Source organism: Myotis nattereri, assembly GCF_964212035.1.
Source record: "Myotis nattereri genome assembly, chromosome: 1".
Classification (NCBI taxonomy): Eukaryota; Metazoa; Chordata; class Mammalia; order Chiroptera; family Vespertilionidae; genus Myotis; species Myotis nattereri.
Window position 1 is genome coordinate 98,847,326 of NC_138075.1, and position 22,057 is coordinate 98,869,382.

At 39.2% G+C, this 22,057-nt stretch overlaps 1 protein-coding gene across 1 annotated transcript in view; it reads left to right on the top strand.

Annotated features, from left to right (window-relative positions):
- The window catches only part of SVIL (supervillin), a 266,016-nt gene that overhangs the window by 84,543 nt on the left and 159,416 nt on the right, over nt 1-22,057 (top strand). The window lies entirely within an intron of this gene.

Genomic DNA, 22,057 nt, shown 5'->3' on the forward strand with positions numbered 1-22,057 from the left:
GATTATTGAACACCAGCCAGGTATGGTGTTAGATTCTAAAAATAGGACAATAAATAAGATTGGCAATGTTTGTGTATAGATAGTAAGGTAAGAAGTAAGTAAGGCCATAACCAGTTTGGCTCAGTGGATAGAGTGTTGGCCTGAGGACTGAGGGGTCCCGGGTTCGATTCCGGTCAAGGGCATGTACCTGGGTTGCGGGCACATCCCCAGTAGGGAGTGTGCAGGAGGCAGCTGATCGATGTCTCTCTCTCATTGATGTTTCTAACTCTCTATCTCTCTCCCTTCCTCTCTGTAAAAAATCAATAAAATATATTTTAAAAAATAAGTATATGTCTATAAAAAAAAAGAAGTAAGTAAAAACAATTATTGGTAGGCATGATAATATATTTAAGGGAATGGTCTGGGGAGCTAGGGAGCCTGGATTTTAATCCTGAGTCTGCCACTTATAAACTGCATGACCTTGAACAAGACTAATTTCCACACCCATAAATTGGTGATAATACCACCTACCTAGTAAGGTTGTTGTGAGGGTTAAAATGATAAATATGTATTGGCAATTACTAAACCTTATACAAGTGTTATCAAAATTTGTGCTTACAATAATAATGGCTGAATGTTCTGAAGATTATATGATAGACTGACTGGGTAAGAGATAATGGTGGATGGGAACTTTTGAATACGATAGTCCAGGACTGTCCAGATTTAGATACTCTCATATTTCATATGAGAAATATGAGCTATGGCAATAGTATAGAGAGAGCATTTACAGGGAAAAGCAAGTACAAGGGTCTATGTTTTATGTAGAGAAAGCATTTGACAAAATCCAATACCTCTTCATGATAAAAAAAGAAAAGAAATCCACTAAACAACAGCAACAAAGAGGAATGAAGGGGACATTTTTAACCTGAGAAAGGGTACCTGTGAAAAACCCATAGCTAGCATCATACTTCATTGTGAAGGACTGAAAGCTTTCCTCAGAAGATCAGGAACAAGACAGATGTCCAGTGTCATCACTACTATTCAGTATGGTACTACTGAGTTCTAGCCAGGATAATTAGGAACAAATATGGAATAAAAGAGTTCTAGATGGGGAGACCAGTTTACTTTTCTATAAAACTATATTTGCAGATGACATGATCTTGTATATGGAAAATCCACTAAACTATTAGAACTGATAAACAAGTAAAGATAGGTTGCAGGATACAAATTTTAATTGTTGTGCTGACCACTTATAATGAACCTCTGAAATGATTAAGAAAATAATTTCTTTTACAATAATATGAAAAATAATAAAGTGCTTAGAAATAAATGTAACTTAAAAAGTATAAAACATATTCTTAAAATTATAAAACATAATTGAAAGAAATTTAGGAAAATCTAAATAAATGGAAATAAAATATTCCATGTTTATGGACCAAAAGACTTAATATTGTTCAAATGGAAATATTTCCTAAATTGATCTATACATTCAATACAATCTCTATAAAAATCTCAGTTGGGTTTTTTGCAGAAATTGAAAAAGCTCATTCTAAAATTTATATAGAAATTTAAGGGACCCACAATAACCCAGACAATCTTGAAACATAGCAAAATTGGAAGACTCACACTTCCCAATTTCAAAATTTAACACAAAGCCACAGTAATCAAGACAGTGTGGTACTGGCATAAGGATAGGCATATAGATCTTTGGAATAGAGTTAATTGACCAGAAATAAAACTCTACATTTATGATAATTGATTTAAAAAAAAAATGTTCCAAGAGAGTTCAATGGGCAAAAGATAGTCTCTTCAACAAATGGTTCTGGGACAAGTGGATATCCACATGGAAAAGAATGAATTAGACCTGTACCTCACACTGTATCCAAAATATATCAAAGGCCTAAATGTGAGAGCTAAAACCATAAAACTTTTGGAAAACAATATGGGTGTTAATCTTCATAACTTTTGCTTAGGCAATGATTTTTAGTTATAACACCAAAAGCACAAGTGACAAAAAACATAGATAAGTTGGACTTCAACAAAATAAAAACTTTTGTGTATCAAAAGTTGTTATCAAGAGAATGGAAAGACAATGCACAGAGTAGGGGAAAATATTTGCAAATCATATAATCTGATAAGAAACTTGTATCTAGAATATATAAATAACTCTTACAACTCAGCTGTATTCTTACAGTTTAAAAATAGGCAAAGATTGCCCAGCCTGTGTGGCTCAGTGGTTGAGCGTTGAGCTCTGAACCAGGAGGTCATGGTTTGATTCCAGGTCAGGACACATGCCCGGGTTGCAGGCTCGATCCCCACAGGATTCCCATGTGGGGTGTGCATGAGGCAGCGATCAATGATTCTCTCTCATCATTGATGTTTCTCTCTCTCTCTCTCTCTCTCTCTCTCTCTCTCTCTCTCTCTCTCTCACCTTCCTCTCTAAAATGTATAAAAATATGTATAATAATAAAAGCATTATATGCTAATTAGACCAGATGTCCTTCTGGACGAAGCTGGGGCTGCAAGGGAAGCCCGGGTCCCGAGTGCCGGAGGAAAGCAGGTACCGGCAGCTGGGAGAAGGAAGGCCTACTCTTGCATGAATTTCTTGCATCAGGCCTTTAGTATTTAAATAAATTAATTAAAAATATAGGCAAAGATCTGAATAGACATTTCGTCAAAGAAGATATGCAAATGACCAATAACTACATGAGAAGATTCTCAATAACTAGTCACCAGGGAAATACAAATCAGAATCACAATACTATTTCATTCCATTATGAAAGAAAGACAGTAACAAGTGTTGGTGAGGATATGGAGAAACTGAAACTCATACACTAGTAGTAGAAAGGCAAAGTCTTTCCAGAGAAGCTGCTTTGGAAAATGGTCTGGCAGTTCCTCAGACAGGAAAATATAGAGGTACTGTATGATGTGGCATATCCACTCCTAGATATATACCCAAGAGGAAGAAAACGTATGTCTATACAAAAATGCAGATGTTTGTAGCTGTATTATTTTAATTATCAAAGAATGCAAACAATCCAAATGACCATCAAGTTGATGAATGGACTAAGAAAATGTTGTATGTCCATATGATAGGATATTATTTGGCTATAAAAAGAAATGGAGAATTGATGCATGCTACAACATTGATGAATCTTGAAAATAACGCTAAATGAAAGAAGCCAGACACAAAAGACCACCTATTACATGATTCCATTTATATAAAATTTCCAGGACAGGCAAATTGGCCATAGGAATAGAAAGTAGATTAATGGTTGCCTAGAACTGAACCGGAGTGTGCCTAGGTGGAAATTGAGAGTGAGTGCTAAAGGGTACATGATTTCTTTTGGGGTGACAAAAATGTCTAAAATCGCTTTGTTAATGATTATACAACTCTATGAATATATTAAAACCATTGAATTGTATACTTTAAATTGGCAAATTGTCTAGTGTATGAATTTTGTATCAATAAAGCTGTTGTATACATAAAACAGGATATGCTTTGCAGGTGTAACTGCCAGCAGTTGGTGATAGATGAGATATGGGAGCAAGGACTAGGGAGGAATTAAAAATGATCCCTAAATCTTGTCCATGGCAACTTCTGAAAAGGAGAGGAAAGACTGGGAGTTGTTCTTGTTTTTTGAGGGTTTTGGTTTTTAAATGGGGAGGGCCAGCTTTGAGAATCCAGAGTTCTATTGTGGTCATACTAAGTTTGAGTCCTTGTTAAATATCCAATTAGAGATTTTAAGTAGACAGTTGAGCGTGCACCTGTAACTCATAGAAACAATTCCTGGATGGAGATAAAATTTAGATGACAGGTAAATCCATATGCAGGGATGAAAATGGGGAGAGAGAGAGAGAGAGGAAGAGGGAATGAGAATGAACAAGGCTAAGGATGAGGTGGCAAGAGGAGAACCACAAAGAAAACAGAAGGAGCACCAGCCAGGGAGAAAGGAAGAAAGTAGGAGAATGCTGTGTCACTGAACCCAGACTTGAGAGGGAGGGAGGTGTCCATAGAGCTGGTGTGACTAAGAGGTCAGTAAGAGGACAGAAGTGTCCTTTGGAACTGCTAGGGTAGCTGTTGTTCATGACTTTGATAAGAGTAGTTCAGGAGTGGAGACTTCAGGTCAGAGTGGGTTGAAGGGGGAATATAAGTGCTCAAGTGGAGAGAGTTAGGCTGAAGTCCAACAGGTGAAAATTGCTCTAGAATCCTTTTCTGCTCTGTTGAAATACCCAAGAGTTGGTGGGGTTTGAAGGCCTTCTCTTCCTTGGAGCCAGCTCTTAGGGGTGGAGCCTGCATCTAGGGAGCAGCAGACCTGTATGTAGGTAGGTGGGGCAGGAGGGCAGTGCTGGGCTGGGTCCAGAGAGGAAGGTTATCCTTTCTTTGTTCTCTAATGATTTTTATTTTCTTTTGTTATCATGATTGGGAAAAAGCTGAAAGCAGGATTTTATTAATGTGCTTTTTGAAGTTTAGGTCAAATTGTTTGAAAATTTTTATTTGAAATGAGAATAAAGGGAAAAGGCATTCCATGCTTTCAGGTGCAGTCTTTATAAAGTAGAGTCCTGGCTGTACATGCCTCACTGCTTCATCCAGATTCTAACAGGTCCTGAAATAGGTGGAGGGGAAAGTGGTAACTTTTTTAAAAGGCAAGAATACAAAAGTTAGAGTATACACATTCCACAAACCTCAGAAGTCCACGCACCATGCCTCTTACATTGGCATTAGCACATTCTTTCCTATCCTTCTTTACTAATTTAGATTGTGTGGAAACAGCTTTTAAAGATACATATCCCTTCAAGAAACAACCCAATCTTTACTTTCTCTTGAGAAAATGGACTGCTACTTAGGCTACAAATACCACTTGATGTTTTGGGCAAAAGTCATGTTTGGAGCACCTGTCTATTGACTGCTCATTTTGTATAAGTCCAAGCAGCGTGCGTGCGTGTGTGTGTGTGTGTGTGTGTGTGTGTGTACATGAGTGCGTTCATGCACATGACTCAGTTTGGTGATTCATATTTTAAAGTTATATCTTAGTGTTCTAGCTCAAATATCTGCTCTGATATGGCATATAAGCAGCCTATCATAAAGCAGTATTTAAAAATCCACTGTTTTCTAACTGGCTTGGCACAAAATTAGAAAACATCATTGTTTTCAAGCCCTGGTTAAATAAATGTTCTTTATAAAGATTTTTCTTGTGTGTGTGGCTAAAAAAAATTATATGGTGGTTGTTTGGTTATGTTTTGTTTTATATGGAGGGGACATATATTTGGGGATTTTGAGGGAATAATTTTTCAGTATTACTTTCTTCCTCTGAAAGAAGCATCTTAATTTGTTCTAGAGCACAGAACCATATGGTGTTAAATTTATTATAATGATAAGCCAATATTTGTAGTGTCCTGTTTGGGTAGAAGCTAGACTGTCATCCACAAGGAAATAGGAAATCACCAACTTAAAAAAATTCTCTGACTTTAAAATTCTGTGTGTTTTTTTCAGGCATCCTTTGCCTTAGGTTTAGAGATTTTACTAACTTCTGGCGTCTTCCAATCACGGGAGAATGAGTGGTTATCTGGGAGGAATCTTTGCCCCTCATTCACCCTGTTATTTTGCCTCCAGAGTCATGCCAAAAGGTGCTTTTCATACATTGATTTCATTTCATTTTTTAAAAGAAAATATTTTGTGGTTTAATATGATTTTAAAAGAACGAGAGAAAGTGGTTGTAGAGAGAATGGGTTTGGTCTGCTCTCCTCACAACTGACTGCTTTCTGAGAGAAACCTCTGCAGGCCCAGCATAACCAGGACCAGACCAGGCTGGTTTTAGTCTCCTGAGTATGTCAGAGAGTTGGGCTGCATTAGGCAGGTGCTGCTGACAACATTTAGATCATTTTGTGGAGGAGGATGCATTGAGTTTTTTCTGCTCAGGGTGGATTGTGCAATTTGCTGTCTTTCTCAGAAAATGTCTTGTTTGTTTTGGGATGCAGCCAGGCCTCTCCTGTGGGTGGTGTGCTGTGTCACAGACCTCAGGTCCAGAGCCTGCACTTTGCTTTGCCTGTCAGCTTAGATGAGTTGTAGGAAGCAGTCGGCTAGCGTTTGGGATAAACATGAAAGTGATATTTGTGAGCCTGTGCAGGCAGAGCCTTTGGGCAAACTGCGTTGAGACATGGGAGTCTGGGTGACCTGAAGGAAAAAGAGCAGCAAGGACAGGTAAGGGACTGCTGGTTTGAGCTGCACTTAGGAACATGGCTAGCATTTCAGGGGCTGGTGGGGCCTCATGCTCTCTTTTTGGTATGTGTGTGGTGATGATTTGGAGATGTTGATAATGTACTTAGTAGAGCATTCCAATTAAAAATGCCAATAATTTGACTTTTTAAGTTAAATGTAGTTTTTAAAAAATATTTTTTATTGATTTCAGAGAGGGTGGGGGGAGAGATAGAAACATCAATAATGAGATAGAATCATTGATCAGCTGCTTTCTTCACGTTTCACACTGGAGATTGAGCCCACAATGCTCAACAACTGAGCCACGCGGGCCGGGCTGTAGTTATATTTTTAAACTGCTTTCCTGCTACCAAAAATCCTACTACTGTCCAGCTCTCTAAATAGGGAAAACAAGCACATAAAACTCCTGAAGGAATCTCTTTCGTTGTGATCTTTTATTAAATCCCATGTAAGATTTAGACTGTATTTATAATAAAATTTCCCATTTAGCAGGAAACGGAAACATGGAAGAATATAAGTACATCTTTAGACTTCTCTATTCTGTACCTGTTTCTCTCTCTCTCTCTCTCTCTCTCTCTCTCTCTCTCTCTCTCTCTCTCACACACACACACACACACACACACACACACACACTTGTATTTGCATGAAAAATGAGTAACCGGACATCTTGTCAGACAAACAGTACAATTTAGCTAAGGTTGAATATAAATTGGAACAAATCTTAACTTTTTATTTCACTTTCATTTGGATACTTTTACTAATTCTCTTTGCTGGGTTTAGGCTTTTCAAACATTCTTTGGCTCTGGGAGAGGGAGTTGTATAACCATAAAACTTGAGAATCCTGGCCCTAGAATAAATGTTCCTTTAAAAACCCCAAGGACAGAAAATTGAACACAGCTGTGCAAAAGAAAAAGTTAGGGGGAAAGGCAAGCGATGGTTCAGGGCTGTGGGCACCCTGACCAACTTCCCAAGTGCACTGGAGCTGTGGTTTCTTGATGGGGAGTTTCGGTGGTCCTTTTGAAAGTTGCAGAAAAGGCCAGAACTGGATGTTTCTGTGATGTGGTTAAGAGAACATTCTGACTGGATTTGTTTTTCATTGTCTTGCTGTCCTGTGCATATTCTGTTGTTTTCCCCTGGAGAAAGTTGGGGTTTCTGGACATTTTCTCTGATGTTATGATTACACAGTTGTAAGCAAGCTTCAAAACTGAAGCCATTTCTACCAGTCAGAAGATAGAAGAGGCAACATTTTTAGCCCCCAAGTCCCCCTCCTCTGCCCCCTCAATCACAGAATTTCCCTCAGAATAAACAGCTTTAAAGTGTGGCCCTGAGAATGTGTCATTGTTGTTCCTTGCTTCCGCTCCGCTGGGACACGAACTTCTCTGGCGTTGGTGTGGTGGGTGCTGCTGTGGACCCTAACCTCAGTGCAACCTTGGATTCATCATTCTGCTCTGTGTCAGACCATGTAATGATGATTCATACTTCTTCCTCTACAAGATTAGATTACTGTAATTTTCATATCCTGGACTGTGCACTAGGGATTTGAATTAATACTTGTTGGTATAGAGAGCAGCGTTGAGTTTCTGGAAAGAAAGGACTGGACTTGCCCACTCAGCCATCACCAGAACACATTTCGGGCTGGCCTGTTGTGACTCTGTCTTCAGGTCTACCACATCAGTTAGCTTACTCGAGAGGCTGCAGGCAGGGCTCTGCGTGCACTTGGTCCGGGTGCCGTGGACTGGCATACGTGATGCCATGCCTAGGTCAGAATGCATGAGAGACTTGCAAGGCAGTCCTGCATTGAAATCACGCACTGCTTAATGAGGAAAATCTTCCCCGAAGAGATACTTGGGAAGAAAGTAAAATAATTCAGTCTTGTGGAATGGTCTCCCTGAAGCCAGCAGGGACTGTGATGATAGATTGCAGGGTGGGGCAAGCAATGAGAGGGCAATTAGCCTTTGAAAAACCTCTATGTTTTGTTACTCTCCCTGTAAAATATGTATTATTCATTCTATTTCTTCAACAAATGTTAATTGAGCACTTCCTATGTCCTGGGCACTATTCTGGACGCTGGAGTTTAACAGACATCTACCAATAAAACAGAAGGAAAAAAAAAAAGCTGTCCTCATGGAACTCAGATTGGGGAGCAGTGGCACTGTGGTAGGAATGTGAGCTGAAGAAAGCCACAGAAAGAGTTAGGAGTAGCAGGAAAAACTCAGTAAGTATAGTCATTTGAAGGTATATTTGCTTATTTATCTCCTGTCTTTCCTCTGACATAATGTACACTGCCCGACTAATTTTATATTTTTCATAGATAGCCCTGAAGGGAGATCTTCATCCATGCTAATAAATAGCCCACTCTGGTATAGCAAGTCCATGGGATAACTTAAGGGTCTTTGAATGGATTGTCTGCTATAGACTGGGTCTGTGTTAGAGGGAAGCTGAGGTGGGATCAAGAGTTTTTATTTTTGTTCACTATTCTACTCTCTAATTCTCACTCCAGAAATGCCTTGTGTTAACATACTTTCTCCTTGTATCCCCTTCTTGTCTTTATTTTCTGTCCCCTTCTTATCTTTATTCCCTCCTTTCTTTTCTTTCTCTTAGTTCTCTCTACTTTGGTGAATATGAGACGGCAGCACTTTGCCCCAGAATTACAGAATCTCAGTTTTTCAGAACTGTGTTGGACTATAGGAGTCTTAATCTAGATACGTGACTTTTAGTCTCTAGACTGAAACCAAGTTATTACCTGATGCAGTAAAATGAGAAATATAACAAAATTAAGTAAATGTTTCATAAAGCTAAACTTCATTAGTTGATTTATCTTCTCATTATTTTATTTTCTTAAGCTTGTTAGTTCTTAGTATCTTCCACCAACCACAGAAATTACACATTCTCCTGAACTCAGCCCCCATCACTCGCTCTGCTGCCCTCACAGTTGACTTCACCCCCCACCTCGTTCTCCTACACTTTGGTCTTCAGACAGTGCTTCTCAATGTTGTAACCCCTTCTCCAAAACAAGAGTCACTGCCTAAACTTTAAGGTAGGAAGTCACCATTTGTGCTGCTAGAAAGCTGTGTTTTAGGATCTCCAGTTGGAGCCACAAGTACATTTTAAGCTGTAACATATAGTGGTTCAGTTTTATGGAATTATTGGTAGTGTGGTTCCACTTTATTACAGGTTTATCAGGCTTTTGTGGGTTGGCCCAAATGTGCAGCCATCCCTTATAACTGTTTCTGGAGGAAAATGAGAATAAACTTCACAATAGGAACCATACTGAGCTGGAGAGTGAAGGTACAGTGCCACCAACCAAGGGCCCATGAAGTTTCTGGTTTGTGGGTGCTGGGGAAACACGGTTGCAGAGGAAGCTGCCCAGGTCCTCCTTGTTTCCAGTGTATCCCTTGGTCTGGATATTCCTCCTGTTACTCCTTTGTAACATGGGCCAAATGTTTGCCTTTTCATGCAGTCCTTAAAAAGAAACATAGGTTCTTTTTCTTTTTCATTCAGGAGTAAGAATCGTTCATTCCCTCTTGGTGTTTGGGTCAGCACAGGAAACCACTGCGGTGCAAAGCTTTGTGTCAACAACAACATAGAAAAGAAAGAGCCTTTAGAGCAGTGGTTCTGAACCTGTGAGTCGCGACCCCTTTAGGGGTCGAGCGACCCTTTCACAGGGGTTGCCTAAGACCATCGGAAAACACATATATAATTACATATTGTTTTTGTGATTAATCACTCTGCTTTAATTATGTTCAATTTGTAACAATGAAATTGGGGGTCACCACAACATGAAGAACTGTATTAAAGGGTCGCAGCATTAGGAAGGTTGAGAACCACTGCTCTAGAGTGTTCGGTGGAGTAGGAGATCCCCACACTACCAGCAGTACCACTTTAAACTCATGTTTCCACTTAAGAACCTCTATGGGCTCTGCTATGAGACGAATTGACAGAAATCCCATATTTTTAGATATATAGTAGCCTAAATGGATCATGTCATTCTTTGTACATCTCCAATTACTCTCAAGACTCTGAGCCTGGTGTCCAGGAATGTGATGTTGGTCCAGCTGTGCGAAAGGCTGCATCCCTGGAGCCAGGACTCATAAACATGGTCCAGGCTCCCCCTTGGCAAACTCACATTTCATTTTGACTGTGAGGCCAGCAGTTCTGTTCATGCTGAGAATTGCTACACGCCCATGCTCTTCAGGCAGCAGCCTGGGAGAAAAGAGTTGGCTTGCTCATCTGTTGTTCAAGCCAGTGACCTACACATGACCTTGGAGCTTGAAAGATTGTCATCTGAAGCTAGTGAAGTTCTTCATAAGCTTTGAGAGAGAAACAGAGAGACAGACTCATTGCTTGGTTGATTTAGATTATCTGGGAGAAGGATATTTGTTGGTCGAAAAATATCGTTAACCAAAAATAATATTACCCCTTTTTTCCTTTTTTTAAAAAATAATCTACCCCAAAATAAAATTATTTGTCCATGGTACAGAGGTCACAGTCCTAGACTCACAGTGGTGTGTCAGTGTAAATGTTAGGAGACTAAGGCACATCCCTGTCTTTACTTATAGATGTCACAATTCTAAGTTTATGGAAAAAAAAACACACACCTGAAATGATTCCAAGTCTGGTCCTGTCATAGCAGAAATTAGGACATAATTTGTACAGATCCTGGTTGCCAAGTCTTTTCATCCCCTGGAAATGAGCAGCTTAAAAAAATACTTCTAATGATTGCTCAAGTCCATTGCCATTTAGAAAGCGGAACTTTTCAGAAGGCAGATCAGTTAGAGCTTTGTTGTCTTGCTCTCCCTGCACTGATAGTTCTGGCCAAAGTTCTGACATCATCCTTCCTCAGAAATAGGTGCTTTACAGACAGAAAGATGGAAAGTGAGGCTGTTGTCCAAAAGCACTCGAGCTGGCTTTATCTATTTTATTTTCTGCCTGTAAACTGAGGAACCAACTTGTTACTCTTGAACTTCAGAGGGATATTAAGTATTGATTAGTCAAACCTGGAAAAAAAAAAAGAATTTTGTGGCTGAATTAAAATGAGACAAAAAAAAAAAACTAACTGTAAGCTATTTTGATTCTAGTTTGCAGTCTTTATAAATAAACATGTGTGATCTTTATTGAGTGGCAGACATTGCTAGGTTATGTGGATACGGAGATAAGATAGAGTCCCTAGCTTCTGGATGCCAACAGAATAGAGGTTGGAAATCAGAGACCATATCAGGGAAGGGCTTATAGGAGAAATAATGTTAACTGAGTCTAAAGAATGTTTAGGGGATTTCTAAGTGAGAAGGAAAGAGTACAGCTTGGACACAGCAAACATGGTCACTGAGGTTTCTCATGGTCACCTGTGGCGGGGAGGAGTGGTGGAATATGTGGCTAAGAGGCAGAAAGTGGCTAGATCACAGAGACAGGGATTTGGGAATCATCACTAGCCAGGCATTCTCGGTGCTCTGTTTTCCACCTTCCACGTGTGCTGGATGCTATCCAAGTGTCACACACCTCCTGGGTGTGTTCACATGTAATAAAACATGGCATTAAAGTACTCTGTAATGTCTCAGCTATTAGTAATACGTCTATAAAGTAAGTCACCACAGATCTTGGTCTATATGAGATAATCTCTGGGTTAAGTGTCATTTCCCAAGTATTTATTTGTAACTTGATTCTTTTTTCTCCTACTGATGAATATCTAAATGCAAGAGGGTGAAAGTGACTCTTTTACTAGTACAGGACATTCTTACATTTATTCTCCAAGAACATTTAATTCAAAAAGTTTGTCCAGCAGTTTCCATCACTGAGAAGTCACTGGCTGCTCACAGCTGCCAGACCTTCTCGGGGAACCACTGCTGGAGCTAGTGCCGGGGTTTGGGTTAGGAGTGATGCACCAGGTTGCGCTAGGTGGAAGGCATTCTGCAAGCAGTGGAGAGGATGTGTTTGGGAGGATGTGGGAGGGGCAGTTGGAAGCTCTTGCAAGAGTCCTGACAAGAGGCAATGAGAGCATGATGAGAAAGTGGAAGTAGCGAGGAAGGCTGAGCTTTAGGCAGCAAGACTTGGTGATGGCTGGGATGGGAGTGATGAGCCCAAGTGAAGCTGTAGTCAGGTAAACAGAGGCACATGTCATGATGGGAGAGGGCGAGTGTAGCATTATGTCTTGAGGCCCGTGTTCCTATGAGATACCTGGTATTCTGAACCCCCAGCAATGACCACCACCCTGAATTCTTTCTCAGGTGTGGCTGAACTCACTCTGGGAGAGGTAGAGTGGGAAGAGTGCCTGCCAGGATCAGAGTCCTGGGAAATAGACATTTGAGGGAGAGAAAAGGAAGAAAGGACCAGGAACCAACTGAAGGTTGGGAGGGGGCCTACAAGGCATGGGGAGAGGCAAAGAAATGTTTCAAAAGAGCATGTTCCATGAAGCTGGAAGTGGTCAGAAAGGATCAGTTGCCTTGGAGAGACCAAGTCCACTGAGGGAGCCTGTGAGCCTGTTGTTGGGGGCAGCAGTTTCTGGGTGTGGGGGAGGTAGAGTCAAATTGGAAAACTGATAGCAGTTTCTGGGTGTGAGGGAGCTAGAGGGGACTGGGGGAGGGGAGACTGGTTGAGGAAGATTAGTGCTGATGAAAGGCTGTGGTATATTTACACAATGGAATACTACTTGGCTGTAAAAAAGAGGGAAATCTTACCTTTGAGACAACATGAATGGACCTGGAGAGTATTATGCTAAGTGAAATAAGCCAGACAGAGAAAGACAAGTACCATATGGTTTCACTTATATGTGGAATCTAATGAATAAAATAAAGTAACAAGCAAAATAGAAACAGACTCAGATAGAGAACAGACTGACAGCTGTCAGAAGGTAGGGATATTGGAAGCTGGGTGAAAAAGGTGAAAAGATTAAGCAAAAAGTAAAAGAACTCATAGACACAGACAACAGTGTGGTGATTACCAGAGGGAAAGGGAGTGGGAGGAGGCAGAAGGAAGTAGAGGGGGAGGGGGGAATGGTGATGGAAGGAGACTTAACCTGTGGTGGTGATCACACAATACAATATACAGATGATGTATTTTAGAATTGTACACCTGAAACCTATATAATTTTATTAACCAATGTCACCCCAATGAATTCAATTTAAAGAAAAAAGAGACACAAGGCTGGCAAGGGCTTAGCGGAGGGGTGGGCTGAAGGGACTTAAAGGGCAGATGAGAGAAGCTGGAGTGTGTTCTTGAGCTGTTGTCCTATCCTCCAGTGAAATAGAAGCTTCCTCTCATCAATGCATTCCAGGGCAGCCCCAGGGCTAATCTAACAGGGATAGTTCTAACAGGAATGTCCAGTGTGAGTAGGTTTGGCCTCAGCAGGGACAGTTCAGGATTTGGATCTGGTTTTATGGAATCCGAGAGCATAAGGGCACTGAAGCATTCTCAGTAGGCTCATTCTACCTCATAGAAGGCCCAACTTTTATCTCATCTTTTTATTTTCAAGAATAAAACCTGCAAGTCTTTAGAACTCTGGAGTTCAAAGACTGGTTTTCTGTAATATTTATAGTAGCATTATATTTGAGATAGCCCAGCCACCTTCCTTTCTTAAAGAGTTGCTTTCTTGTTATTTCTCAAATATAAGTCAGATTTTGAAAATTAATTATCTTGGGGAATGGATTGAACTTCTGAAAATTATTTGAAGGAATCCTGCTCTATGTTAGAGACACCCTGGGTATTAGAGATCCTTTTTAAGTGCCCATACAACCTGCCAAATAAATATTTTTAATTGGACACAATGCTTTCATTTCTTATTCAGTATAAAATACTTTACTTTGGATCAATGACTTTTTTGTAGAAACATTTCCAATTTGAATTTCTTAAGATGGCACTGATGACAGGAACATCTAATTAGATTTATGTCAAGTACAATTACAGTAAGTAGCCCATTTACAAATGGGTTCAATTTGGAAGTGTCTTTGAGGTAGATTTTTATTTAATGTTTAAACTTTTAATTTTGAGATAATTATAGATTCAAATGCACTTTAAGAAATAATACAAAGATATCCTGTGTACATTTTACCCATTTCCCCCGATGGTAACGTCTTGGGAAACTATAAAACAATCCCATTACCAGGATATAGGCATGGATCCAGCCAGTGGAAGAGTTTCAGAACAAAGATCCCTCGTGGTGCCCTGTGATAGCCACTTTTCCCCCAGCTCTAACTTCTGATTACCACTAATATTTTTTTTTCATTTCTTCAATATCATCATTTAGGGAATGATATATGAATGGAATCATATAGCATCTAACCTTTTGGGATTGGCTTTCTTTTGCCCAGAATAATTCCCTGGATATTCATGCAGGTTGGTTGTGTGTATTAAAGTTCGTTTCATATTATTGCTAAATAGTTAGTATTCCATGGGATGGAGGCACCACTGTTTAACCATGTATCTATTGATGGACATCTGGGCTGTTTCCAGGTTTGGGCTATTATGAATAAAACTACTAGAAACAATTTTAATCAGGTTTTTGTATGAAAACAAGTTTTCATTTCTCTGGAAAAATATCCATGAGTGCAGTTGCTGGGTCATATGGTAGTTTGGTTTGGCATGTTTCGTTTTTCTAAGAAATTGCCAAACTGTTTCTGAGAGTAGCTATGTCATTTTACAGTCCTACCAGAAATGTGTGATGATCCAGTTTCTCCTTACCAGAATTTGGTGGTGTCACTATTTTTATTTTTGCCATTCTGATATGTATATAAGGCTATCTCATTGTGGTTTTAATTTTCATTTCTCTAATGGCTAATGATGTTTTTTGTGTGTGCTTATTTGCTATCTGTGTATCTTCTTTAGTGAATTGTTTCTCACATCTTTTGTCTATTTTCTAATTGAACTGTTTGTGTTTTGGCTGTTGAGTTTTGAGAGTTCTTCATATATTCTAGATATTTGTCATTTTTCAGATATGTAACCTGCAAATATTTTCTCCCACTCTGTAGCATTTCTTTTTATTCTCTTAACAGGGTCTTTTGCAAAGCAGAAGTTTTACATTTTCTTGTATACCTTCTAAAAGTTTTATAGTTTTATATTTACAATTAATTTCATGATCCGTTCCAGTTGATTTTTGTAAAAGGTGTGAGGATTAGGTAAAGGTTATATATGTTTTCTGGTTTATTACCCCCCCCCCCCCAATGGATATGTTGAAAAGGCACACCTTTTGTCAAAATTCAGTTTAGGTATACTAGTATTTTTAAAATTATTTTTTTATTGATTAAGTTATTACATATGTGTCCTTATCCCCACGTTACCCCCTTCCCCCTGCCCCCCCCCCCACTCATGCCCTCACCACCCTGTTGTCTGTGTCCATTGGTTAGGCCTATATGCATGCATGTAAGTCCTTTGGTTGATCTCTCTACCTTCCCCCCACCCTTCCCTACCTTCCCTCTGAGGTTTGACTGTCTGATCGATGCTTCTCTGTCTCTGGATCTGGTTTTGTTCATCAGTTTATGTTGTTCATTATATTCCACAAACGAGTGAGGTCATGTGGTATATATCTTTCTCTGACTGGCTTATTTCACTTAGCATAATGCTTTCAGTTCCATCCATGCTGTTACAAATGGTAAGAACTCCTTCTCTTTTACCGCAGCATAGTATTCCATTGTGTAGATGTACCACCTTTTTTTAATCCACTCATATACTGATAGGCATTTAGGCTGTTTCCAAATCTTAGCTATGGTGAATTGTGTTGCAATGAACATAGGGGTGCATATATCCTTTCTAATTGGTGTTTCTAGTTTCTTGGGATATAGTCCTAGAAGTGGGATCACTGGGTCAAATGGGAGTTCCAGTTTTATTTTTTTGAGGAAACTCCTTTCTGTTCTCCACAGTGGCTGCACCAGTCTGCATTCCCACCAGCAGTGCACGAGGGTTCCTTTTTCTCCACATCCTCGCCAGCACTTGTCGTTTGTTGATGATAGCCATTCTGACAGGTGTGAGATGGTACCTCATTATTGTTTTGATTTGCATCTCTTGGATGATCAGTGGCTTTGAACATGTTTTCATATGTCTCTTGGCCTTCCTTATGTCCTCTTTCAAAAAGTATCTATTTAGGTCCATTGCCCATTTTTTTTGATTGGGTTGTTTATCTTCCTTTTGTTAAGTTATATGAGTTCCCTGTACATGTTGGAGATTAGTCTTTATCGGAGATAACATTGGCAAATATGTTCTCTGATGCAGTGGGCTTTCTTGTTGTTTTGTTGATGGTTTCCTTTGCTGTGCAAAAGCTTTTTATTTTGATGTAGTCCCATTTGTTTATTTTCTCTTTAGTTTCCATTGCCCTAGGAGCTGTATCAGTGAAGAAATTTCTTCGGTATATGTCTGAGATTTTGCTGTCTGTGTATCCTCTAGTATTTTTATGGTTTCCCATCTTATGTTTAAGTCCTTTATCCATTTTGAGTTTACTTTTGTGTATGGTGTAAGTTGGTTGTCTAGTTTCATTTTTTTGCATGTTGGGTATACTAGTATTTATGTCAGTCTATTTCTGGGTTTTCTAGTCCATCATTGTAGCTGCACAATAGCTCAATATGGATAGATTGTTTACTCTCATTTTATTCCTCTCTTTTCTTTATAACCCTCACCTGAGGACATGCTTGGAGAGAGGAATGGAAAGAGAGAAACATCCATGTGAGTGAGTAACATCGATCGGTTGCCTTCCGTATGTGCCCTAACCAGGGATAGGATCCGAAACCCAGGTATGTGCCCTGACTGTGAATAGAACTGGCAACCTTTTGGTGCACAGGATGATGCCTAAGCAGCTGAGCCACTCCAGCTGGCACTTTGTTCCTCTTTTTAAAGATTGTTTTAGCTATTCTAAAGCCTTTGCCTCTGCATATAAATATTGGAATAAATTTATCTAAGTCTACCAGAGATCTTGCTGGGATGTCAGTAGGAATTGCATTAAATGTATAGATGGTTTTGGGGAGAATTGACATCTTTACTATGTTGACTCTTCTAATGCACAAACACAATATAAGTCTATTTATTTATTGAGGTCTTCTTTGATGTCTTTTATCAGCATTATGTACTTTATAACATACAGATCCTGTGTAAGTTCATATCCAAATATTTTATTTTCTTCAAAATGATTGTAAATGGTATTGTGTTTTCAGTTTTGGTTTCCACATGTTCACTGTTGTTATAAAATTGAAGTTATAGAGATATGAATGTAGTTTTCCTTAGAAACACATATCATAAAATATATGGTTCTTGGATTAGCTAACAAAACCAGATTAAAACTCATAATAAAGCTGATATAATGATCAGTTAGTAGAAAGAAATAGTAGATTACTATATTGTTACAATACTAATCTATAATAATAAAAGCATAATATGCTAATTAGACTGCAGAGGCGGTTAGGGGTGATCAGGCAGGCAGGCAAGCAGTTAGGGGCAATTGGGCAGGCATCCAGAGCGGTTAGGGGCGATCGGGCAGGCAGGTGAGCAGTTAGGGGTGATCAGGCAGGCAGGCAGGCGGAATAGTTAGGGGCGATTGGGCAGGCAGGTGAGCAGTTAGGGGCAATCAGGCAGGCAGGCAAGTGGTTAGGGGCAATCAGGAAGGCAGAGTGGTTAGGGGTAATCAGGCAGGCAGGTGAGTGGTTAGGGGTGGTCAGGCAGGTGAGTAGTTAGGGGCACTCAGGTAGGCAGGCAGAGTGGTTAGAGGCAATCAGGCAGTCAGGCAAGTGGTTAGGGGTGATCAGGCAGGCAGGCAGAGGGGATAGGGGTGATCAGGCAGGTAGGCAGGCCAGCCATTAGGAGCCAGTGGTCCCGGATTGTGAGAGGTATGTCCGACTGCTATTTTGCAAGAGGATGCAGTCCGGGCTGAGGAAACTTCCCACTCCCGTGCATGAATTTCGTGCACCTGGCCTCTAGTATTGAATAATAGCAAATGAGAAATAGTTACTTATCAAATACTTTGAAAATGTCTAAGTTTAGTATAAATCTAGTTCTCATTTTAATTTTAATTCATAATATATGATTTTTTTATTTTCTTTATGGGCATATCATGAAATCTACTCTCATGCATATCAGGTCTGATTACTGTCAGTTTTTGGAAAGAAGTGTGTGTGACAAAAGTTTCCTGAGTTCGGCAAATAGCAGAAAAATTTGAAGGAAGTATTTAAACAGATTGCACAGGTAGAATTAACTGGGTTTGGACAAAGACAAAACAGGCATCTGAGAAGAATTATTCTTTTAGACTCTAATGCATTAATTTAGGTCAGTTTGGTTGCTCTAGGGAGCAGTGAGCCACAACTTAAGAGGCATCTAAAAGTTAGATGTTTACTTTATATGATTGAATCTTTTTAAAGAAAATAACTGCATTGTTACAGTAATAGTGATTCATTTTCTCCTCCTATCTTTTCTTAAAAACCCAATGGGCAACTTTTTTACATAAGTTTAGATATATTTTTATTCTGATTTGTTCTAGGAGGAGTTTAAATCAGCTTATATAAATATATCAAGCAAGACCAAATAAAATTAAAAATTGATGAAAGGCAAAATTGATCAAAGGGAACATAAGATGAGGGCCAGTACTGAGATTAGGAAGCAGAAGTCATCTTGTGAAATTTTGTCATCTTGAAATGAGTTAAAAAATTTGGCTTGGACAAATTGTTTTTAATCCTTGCACAAAATAGTCAGGAAGCTGGTGTTTAATTATTCAACTGTCCAGGGTTTCTGCCATCTTTTCACCTGGCTCAAGAACTGTCTGCTTAGGGGAAGGCATTGTCCGGCAGGGTTAATTAATAACAGGAATTCAGATCCCTCTTTGGGAGGCCTCTGGTGACTGATGCAGCTGGTGGTCTGAGAAGGGACACCCAGAGGCATAGAACCCAGGCCTGATGGCATGAAGCACAGCTTTTGCTATAGCCCAGGAGCTCTGGCTTTGTGAATGTGAAGTTAGGATGAACAATGGAGACTTTCTTTCATTCTTTCTAACAATAAGGACACCTACCATTGTAAGTATTTTTGTAAGCAGAGTTGTAATTTAGTTTTAATATCTAAAAATGCAAATTGCTTTTTAAGAAGTGGTTGTGCTTGATAAGTTCTGTTTGTTTGTTGTTTAGTTTTGGATTTTTGTTTGTTTTTAGTTAAGGTTAATCAGTTAAGGTTCCTTTGGTTTTTTAGGTGAGCGACCTGAGATCCATCTGGGGATAGATCTTACCAGTTCAGGGCATTGTCTTTGGTTTTAAGACAAAATATTTGTATTGTTTTAGAGAAAGTATTTCTAGCACAATTCCTTCTTCTGATGACTCATTTTCTACAATTATTGGAAGTAGGAAGAAATCCACAGATGTCTACACAGTTCTAAACTTGTAAATAGACCCGTGCCATTCTAGCATGTTGTTTTATGTGCATACATATATATTTTTGAAAGGTTGGCTGCTGAGCTTTATCAATGATTATGTGTTGTTGTTTTTTAACTCAGAAACTAGAGTTAGACAAATGTGTGCCCGCTCCATTCTGTGCTGCTGTTAGCCTGTTCAATAGACTGGTGTTGCATTTTTTTTTATTTCTCTATATAAAAAGCTGAAAGACAATGTGAACGAATTCATTGCATTTGAGGTAGCTGCTGGCCAGGCCTGTTGCAACAGCTGATGGGCTTCTCTGAGTTCCAAGAGCTATTTTGGTAGATTAGCTGGAATCAAGGCTCTCCAGTTCAGACCATAAAAGGCCGGTCCCCTGCGAGTTGCCCATTGCTTCTGACTGTGTCCTCCCAGGCTGAGTGTCCTCAGGTTTCACGTGGATTTACCCAGTAATGGATGGCCACGCCAAGGCCAGATTGGGGAAGTTGAGTGTCAAGGACACCGGGGGACTGACAACTTCAAAAAGAAGATTCTTTTTAATCATATTTTGGCGATCTTTTTTCAGAGAAACTTTTGGGATGTAGCCTTCACCTGTGTACTGCAGTTGGCACCCAAATGCCTTGTGGAGAGCACCGTTCTAAATTTATCCTGTTCTGAATCATCACTTCAAATAGATGCACTTGCCTGGTTTGTGTTGTGATATTTGATTTTTTTTACAGTCTTTCTTGGCCTAAATTTGGCTATTTTACTTTTTGTTTAGAATTTGAAAGTAGTGTTCATTGAAAGGAGGAGACCCAAAGAAAATACTGAGGACACCCCAGCCAATTCGTGGATATACTGTGTTTTGTTTTGTTTATTTTTTAATTAGAAAAATAAGGAAGTACACTGTGATTCTCCCCTCCCCCTTTAACATAGAGGAACAAGGATTATACAGAAATTTGAAGTAAGTGAAAAATCTTCCTATAAATCTAAATGCAATGGTTTCTCCATGCTGTTTGTCTGAGCGTACTCCCGAGGCTGTGTTGACTTTGGGCACTGGCATGTTCTGCCAGGGTGTGCTAGCTCAGGAAATTACTCCTATAGGTACCATAGGGCATGTCTTTTGGTTGTGGAATGAGTGGATTTTTTTTTCTTAAAAAAAAAAGAACTTACTTTATAGTACTGATAGGTTCATACTAACAATATGATATATATTAATAATATAATATATATATATATTTATATATATATATATATATATATATATATATATATATATATAATTTAGTAACTACATTCTCTCTAAATATTAGCACTTGAAGCCTTGGAATAAAAAGTATATTTACAATACAAAGTATTTCAATGATAATATCTCAAGAATGGGGATGGATGTCAGACAGGCAGGTTCTATTTTGTTCCTATTATTAATACATCTGGAAATATAAATAACCAGTGAGCCTTTTATGTGATCTTTGTTTTGAGAATTCTTTATCTTGGTACTCTGATTCTTCAAGTTTGATTTATGGAACCTCTGATGTTCCAGAATTTATTTTAAAAAATGTGTTAGTTTCTAGATTTTGAACTATATTTCTGAATTATCCAAGAAAAAATGCTGTATCAGACTTTTTAAGCCCTAAAGATGCCTGTGGTCTGTTTGTAATTTAGCTTGGTGATTTGCTTCTGCTAAAAAATAGCAATGAGCTATCGGAGAGTTATTTTACATATTTCTCCTTTAAAAGAAAAGATTGTAAAAAAAAAAAAAAAAGAAAAGAAAAGATTGTTTCTTTATACCAAATCAGATGGACCAGTAGGAGCAGTAATTATTTTTATAAGGTAGAAAAACAGAATATTTATAGAAATTAGCTTCATAGGTTAATACTGCTGTGTTTCTTAACCAAAGGTAGTACTACAACTTTGACATACATTTGGAAATGCTTGGGGTGTTTCTGGTTTTCACAACAATGAACAGGGAATTTGGTTAAGAATTGTGAATACCCTGTAATGTGGGACAGTCACATAAGACAAAGCATTGCCCTGGCCCAAATGCTGGTAGGACCCTCTGGTCCCCCAGGACAGCAGAAGCAGCAGTGGGCTGGGATTATTTCGACTGCCTCTTCTCACCAAACCAGGAGAACTCTTGAGGAGCCAAGCAGTTGGGTGTCCTGCCAGGAGTGGATCATCCTTGTCACTCCTCTGAAGAAGAGAGGTGACACAGATAGGCAGAGAGAAGCCTCAGGAAACTGGGAGCATAACTTTCAAAGGAAATTCAGTTAAAGCACATTCCTTACATTACTTCATTCAACAAACCAGATCTTTGAGACACACCATTTCTGGAAGATTTTGAATTTCATTCAGAATGAACTTCTTTGGCAATACCTGGGGTTATTAAAAAGTCTACAATTGAGGGATTATGTCCAAAGAAAAGGCAGCACAAGTTCACTGGTTCATCGGTTCACAGAGAGCTGTGGGGATGAGCCACCAGGGACCTCCTTTTATTATTGCGATGCAAAGGAAGTGTCTCCTCACTCTGCTTTCTGGACACTCACTGCAATTGTATAATAAC